Source organism: Melanerpes formicivorus, unplaced genomic scaffold (genome assembly GCF_026170545.1).
Source record: "Melanerpes formicivorus ecotype bairdi unplaced genomic scaffold, bMelFor1.0.p_v2 SCAF_23, whole genome shotgun sequence".
NCBI classification, from domain to species: domain Eukaryota; kingdom Metazoa; phylum Chordata; class Aves; order Piciformes; family Picidae; genus Melanerpes; species Melanerpes formicivorus.
The window spans coordinates 137,533-144,047 of record NW_027142375.1 but is presented as its reverse complement, the minus strand read 5'-3'; the positions used below and the strand labels follow the sequence as shown (position 1 = coordinate 144,047).

The following is a 6,515-nucleotide window of genomic DNA, read 5'->3' as shown; positions in this document are numbered from 1 at the left end:
AGACATGCCTGGACCAGCTGGAGGCATTGCTGGAGCCCTGGGACACAACTGGAAGCAGCAGGATCCCAACTGGGAGCACTAGGGGTCCCTGGGAGGAACTGGGAGACAACTGGGAGAGCACTGGGAGTATCTCCCCATGACCCCCAGTGCCCCCCTGAGCCCCTCCAGACCGCCCCAAAGTCTTTCCACAGTCTCTGAGTTCTTCCCAGTGCCATGTAGAGCCCTTCCCAGTACCTCCCAGTTAACCCTTAGAATTTTCCCAGTGTCCCCTTACTCTCCCCCCCGTAACCTTACCCCCACCACAGGTCTTCCACAGCCTCCCAGTACCTTCCAGTACTGTCCTGAACCCCTCCCAGTGCCTCCCAGTCCTTTCCCAGTCTGGGAGGAAGCTGGTAGGGGCTGAGAGGCACTGGGAGGGACTGGGAGCCATACCTGCAGCAGCTGAAGTCAGTTCTGGAGCCATGGGAGACAACTGGAAGCAGCAGGAACCCAACTGGGAGCAACTGGGAGACAACTGGGAGAGCACTGGGAGCACTGTGAGTATCTCCTCATAACCCCAAGTGCCCCCCTCAGCCCCTCCACACTGCCCCAGAGTCTTTCCACAGTCTCTGAGTTCTTCCCAGTGCCATTCAGAGCCCTTCCCAGTACCTCCCAGTTAACCCTTAGAATTTTCCCAGTGCCTCCTCACTCCCCCCCAGTAACCCTCCCCCCCCAGAGTCCTTCCACAGCCTCCCAGTACCTCCCAGTACTGTCCTGAGCCCCTCCCAGCCCTTTGCCACTCCCTTACCGCTCCCTTTCCAGCCTGGTTCCTCTCCAGCTAGTCTGACCCCAGCCTGTAGCAATGCCTGGGGTTGTTGTGGTAATGTGTAGAACCTGGCACTTGGATGTGTTCAATATCATGCCCTTGGACTCTGCCTGGAGGAAAGCAGAAAGTATCTATGGAAGGTTTCAGGACAGGAAAGAACAACAGGCTGCGGACGACGGAAGAACGGTCTGATGATAAAGAAGAGCTGACTGCAGTAAACAGCCTGAAGCGCGAGACAGAAGGACGCTCGCCTCCGTGCCGGAGAAGCTCAACCTGATATGGGATGAAGATAATAATGGAGAGCTGCATATCAAAGGAGAAAACTCAATTAGCAGCAGTGGTGCAAGAATGCCAGGGAATTGCTTAGCCTGCTTGATTTTTCCTACATACACTGCTTGTTCTGTACCACTAAACAATTCCTGCTTCACCAACCAGGGAGTCCGTGCATGCTTTCCAAACTCTGCCCATCTGTCCAGCCTGTCAGGGTCCCTCTGCTGAGCTCTCCTACCTTCCAGCAGATCAACTCCTGCCCCCAGCTTGGTGTCATCTGCAAAGTTATTGATGATGGACTCGCTCCCCTCATCCAGATCATCAATACAGATATTGAACAGGATGGGACCCAGCACTGATCCCTGGGGGACACCACTAGTGCCCGGCTGCCAGCTGCATGTGGCACCATTCACCACCACTCTCTGGGCCCAGGACTCCAGCCAGTTCCTAACCCAGCACAGAGTGCTCCTGTCCAGGATGTGGGCTGTTCTGCTTGGCCAGGTGGTTGTTGTGGCAGACAGTGTCAAAGGCCTTGCTGAAGTCCAGGCAGACTACATCCACAGCCTTCCCCACACCTACCAGGCAGTCACCTGGGCATAGAAGGAGATCAGGTTGGTGAGGCAGGACCTGCCCCTCCCACCAAATCTTTGCTGGCTGGGCCTGAGCCCTTGCCCGTCCTGCAGCTTTGCTGTGATTGCCCCCAGGACGATCTGCTCCATAGTCTTGCCAGGCACTGAGGTCAGGCTTACAGGCCTGGAGTTCCCAGGTTCTTCCCTCCAGCCCTTCTCGTGAATGGCATCACACTGGCAGCTTCCAGCCACCTGGGACCTCTGTGGTCATGCAGGACTGGTGGCAAATGTTGGGCAGTGGCTTGGAGCTCATCTGCCAGAGCTCTCTGCCCTGGGATGGATCCCATCTGGTGCCATAGACTTGTGAGGGTCCCAGTGGTATCCCAGTCCCTCCCAGTTCTTTCCCAGTCCTTCTCAGTCAGATTTTTCTGACAGCTCTTGGAAGAACATTTCTGTACAGGTGTTCCCCAGGGCTCCTCAGCTGCTCATAACTCAACAATCTTGGAGGGGAATAAAACCCATGGAAAGCTGAGCGTGAAGTGACAAAGCAGGCACCGCCCCCCCCCAGGGTTGCACCGCCCCCCCCCCCAGGGTTGCACCGCCCCCCCCCAGGGTGGCACCGCCCTTCCCTGCGTGGCACCGCCCTTCCCAGCGTGGCACCGCCCTTCCCAGCGCGGCACCGCCTCCCCCAGCGCGGCACCGCCCCCCAGCGTGGCACCGCCCCCTCAGCGTAGCATCGCCCCCCCAGCCTGAACCCCACCCCCCAGCGTGGCACCGCCCTCAACAACATGGCGCCGGATGCTTTAAAATGGCTCAGTGCAGGGTCGTGGCTGGTAGAGGTTGGAGCTCTTCTGCTGTGTCCCAGGTCAGTGCTAGTCTCTGCTGCTTTGTGGGGTTTCTCTATAGCAGCCGCTGGAGCTGCGCGTGGCTTGGGGGGGTGGCTGCCGGCGGTGCTGCGCGGGGCTTTGGGGGGGTGGCCGCAGGCGGTGCTGCGCGGGGCTTGGGGGGGTGGCCCCAGGCGGGGCTGCGCGAGGCTTTGGGGGCTGGCCGCCGGCGGGGCAGCGCGGGGCTTTGGGGGGGTGGCGGCTGCTGCCTCAACTGTACCTAGAGATACCTGTAACTCTGTGCTTCTAGTGCATGCAATAATGACGGAAGTGTGGAGCTGTAAGTGATAACAGAATTGGCCCTTTATCTCTTTTCTTTTCTAGTACACCCAGTGTTTCCCCACTCCTATTAGGAGTCTTGTCTGCAGGACTCTTGCTGTTCTCCACATGTGGGGTGTGTGTGTATGTCTACATCAGGAGCAGTCTATACGTTGTGCTTTGGAGAACAAGACCACAAGTAAGTCTGCTTTGTGTTGCACTCATGAGGAATGAGCTGCCCTGGGAGGTGATGGAGTCACCATCACTGCAAGTGTTTAAAGTAAGACTGGATGAGGCACTGAGTACCATGGTTTGGTTGACTAGATGGTGGTGGGTGATAGGTTGGACTCAGTGTTCTGGAAGGTCTTTTGCAACCTGGTTAAGTCTGTATTCTATTCTGCTTTCCTGATTGCTCCCAGCATGGCCCCTGTGTTCTCCCTCTTCTTCCCAGTAACTCCAAAATCCTTTTCTAGTGCTCCCAGTGCCTTCCCAAGTCTCCCAGTGGGGCCCCAGATCTTCCCTCAGTGGGGAAGTGTTCTCCCAGCATGCCAAACTCTCTTCTTGGTGCTCCAAGTACCACCAGATGCTGAGTGTGTGTTTTGGGACAGCATCAGTTCACAGCTCTGTGAGTTAAATGAACGCTGAAGGGAGAACAAATGATTTTGTGGTATTTTTATTGAATGCATGCTAACCTCCTCAGAGCTTTACAATGTGAGTAACTGAGATCTGTTCTTTGCTTTTTGCTTTATTCTTTACAGATTGACTCTTTGCTTTCCACTTCATTAACCGAGCAAGCAAGACGTGCAGCAGCGACACGGTCGGCACAAGGGCTACGGCTGCTGCGACGGTACAGCCTCGCCCTGCCAGCCTAGCAGGGGATCTCCTGCTTGGCTTGTGTGGGCTCCAGGTAGGGTTTGATCTGTCAGTCAGGAAGGAAAGGCTGAAAAAGAAACTGCTCAGTCCACGCTTTTACCGAGGAGCTGAAACTTCTTCCAGTGTAGACTCCAACCGAGCAGGTAGGTAAGCAAGCAGAAGTCCTCTGATGGGTATAATGGGAGTGGCAAAGAGACTTCCCTTGTTTCCAGTGTGGACAACCTCTTGTTTGTCCCCTGACCCCAGGAGCTTTTCACAGGGGCTGTGTTCCTCACTAACAGCAAGGCTGCGCTCGGCCCCTGGGGATGCTGCAACCGTAGCAGGGAAGTTGTGCTCCTGGCAGTTCTCTCTCCACCTGGATCAGGATGAAGGTGCAGGCCATTGCTCTGCAGCTAGGCACCGCTGGGAGCTGCAGCTGGTGCCCAGATCAAAGACAGCTTTGTCTCTAAGGCCAGTGCTTCTCTGCAGAGAAACCAAGATTTCTCTGTAGGTGTTGCCCAGGGTTCCTCATCTGCTCAGAATGCCCAGCTCCAGTGCCAGGCTGATGTCCCCTCACAGCCGTCACTCTGTCGGTGCTTGCCTAGAAGTGCCGGAAATCTTCCTGGAACTATTGGAGAAAAGGAAGCTTTGTCTGTCTCTGTTTGCAGTGCCCTGAGAAGGACTTGTACCGACACAGGCTCAGAAAGCTGAAACAAAACAATGAGAGCAACAGATGGAAGAGATGGGTTGATTGCCAGCAAGAAATGCACCAACTGCAAGGTGATTATGGGGTAGTAAATCCCTGAAGGTGTGACATGCTTGGAGATGCAGACCTGCGCAGCAGCTGTCACAGAGAAGAGAATCGCAGCAAAAACTCAGCTGCGTGCTGAAGGTGCAAATCCTACTGAGAAGGGCATCCGTGGGTCGGGGTGATAAAAAGCGGGGCAGCCCCTCAGCTGTCTCTCTTTCCTTCCATGATACCACATGGGGGTGGGTGCTGATGCAGGAGAGGAGCAGGTGAGTGAGGGGCGGGGGATGCTGCCCAAAAAAGCTGCCTGAATGCTCTCAGAGGGGATGAAAACCCATGAAAAAAATTTAAGTGTTAGTGTGAGGTATTCCAGCAGAGAAAAAGCTGTGCTCTTAATCGAGAGATTGCAGAACAGTAGTAATGTGGATGCAAAAAGGCTTTGAAATGACTCTTATTTGCAAACTAAAAAACCCCACAAGACACACAAAAGAAACATCACTGGTTTTATTTTTAGTTTCTTAATTTGAATGGGAAGTCAAGGGGAATATAGAGGCATGTGGGGACTAATGGAAGGTCTCCTGTGGTATTTTAGTCGGATGGTTAGGGTTAGTTGTGGTGGTGGGGGGAAAGCTTTGCAGTAGTGGCCTTTGTGGCGGGGGTCCAAATAACCCTAAATATCCAACTAATCCTTTGGGAGACTCTCCAGAGGCCCTCCTCATCCCTCTATGTGCCCCCAAATTCCCCTTTGATACCCCCAGGTGCACCTTAGGTGCCAACCGATCCCCTTAAGAGGGGTGGCAACACTGACCAGTTAGGGGCTTCTCTTGCCCCTGTGTGTGGGGAGCAGCTGAGTGCGGCCCTCTTTGAAGGTTTTTCCATTTGTATTGAAAACTAAGAAACAAAAAGAAAAAAACCCCAAAGGAACAAAGAAGGGCAACCCCCCCCCCCCATGACAGACAAAAAGGAAGGTCTACTGTTTTTATGTGATACACATGTTATATTTATGCTTTGAAACCCTGTTTTGCTCTCCCTAGAATTTGCTTTTACATTCCAGAAGCTCTCCTGTTTAAGTGGATGTAGAAGAATAGTATGATGTGGGAAGGTGTTTTGGGATAGCTTTGGAAGACTACGGGGAAGATTTGCCTTTGCTCGAGTCAGAGAAAGCTATGTTTTGCCTTTGACTCTGAGAGTAATGTAAACACTTTGGAACCGAAGGAGAGAAACTGGGCAGAGTTTGGTTGGACGTGTTAAAATAGTTTTGTTGTTACGACCTACTGTATGCCTTAATTGCACGTATGCCAGTAGAAAATGCCCAACTGAGATGTGCCACGTGTGCCTTCTGATTAGACTATATAACTTTGCTGTATAATGTAATAAATGTCTTCAGCTGCTTACATCTGGCCCAGAAAGCACTGCTCGAAGTAATTAAAACATCAATACTACAACAAATGGTCACCCCGGACAGAGGTAAGTGACTGGGGAAACTGAGCGTCGGTGCCTCCTGTTGAGGAGCACGTATGGGTAATGAAAGAACAAAAGAAGATAACTTGATACTCAGAGTCATTTACTTACATCTTGGAGGGAAAAAAAAGGGCAACAATGTAGAATGAAAAGACATGGGAGCGGGGAGGGATGGCGGCAACAAAAGTAAACAAAATTGTTACATCTTCCCTTACAACACAGGGACTAATTAAAGATTCTTTAGATCAATTAGCAGAGCATTATAAAGCTGTTAGAATAGTAATGCCATTTCACCAGAACAAAGCTCTTCTTTGACATCTACGCCCCCCAGCCCTTCTCCCCCACCATGGCCACTAAGCTCACCTGCACCCCTGGAGCTGCAGTCACTGGCACCTGGCCAATAGCAACAGCAGCCCACTCCCCCACTGCTGCTGGACACCCTCCCACTAACCCTTAAAAGTTTTTCCATGTGTTTTAATTGTGGACAGAAGGGACACTTTAGGCAAAAAGCATGACTTGGGAGAAGATGACTGTCCTAGAAGCCTGTAAGAAACACTGATTGCCAGATACTTTTGTGTACTTTAGGAACTGCTGCTGTAAGTTGTATGCACTGACATCCAGCAATATGGAGTGGAGAAGAGACAGTGGCATCTGCTACAAGCACCTTG

At 52.6% G+C, this 6,515-nt stretch overlaps 1 long non-coding RNA gene across 1 annotated transcript; it reads left to right on the top strand.

Moving 5' to 3' along the window:
• Positions 1-209: 209 nt before the first annotated feature.
• Positions 210-1,236, top strand: LOC137448232 (uncharacterized). The gene is made up of 2 exons (XR_010989013.1): positions 210-536; positions 946-1,236. It is a non-coding gene; the product is annotated as an uncharacterized lncRNA (long non-coding RNA).
• Positions 1,237-6,515: the final 5,279 nt, after the last annotated feature.